We start from the raw sequence: 282 nt of genomic DNA, 5'->3' as shown, positions 1-282 counted from the left end.
GGTCAAAGGGTAGAGGACGAAGAACCTGGTTTTGTTACCTTACCTCCCTTCCCCTAGTCTTCCTTCCTTTCTTCTGCCTCCTTTACCCCCATCCTCTCTACGCGTCTACTCATCCCCTCTTTCTTCTTCATTCCATTTCTCTTCCCTTCCTCTCCCTCTTCCTTCCCTTATCTAAAATTGCCTCTCGTATTTCTCCCTCACACTCTTTCTTCCCCCCACTCTTCCTTTTCTTTCCCTTTATCAGCTCCCCTTTTTGCTTCTCCTTTCTTGCTATACCTCAAT

The sequence above is a fragment of the Penaeus monodon genome, chromosome 31, assembly GCF_015228065.2.
Source record: "Penaeus monodon isolate SGIC_2016 chromosome 31, NSTDA_Pmon_1, whole genome shotgun sequence".
In the NCBI taxonomy this organism is placed as follows: domain Eukaryota; kingdom Metazoa; phylum Arthropoda; class Malacostraca; order Decapoda; family Penaeidae; genus Penaeus; species Penaeus monodon.
This window is presented reverse-complemented; position numbering follows the sequence as displayed.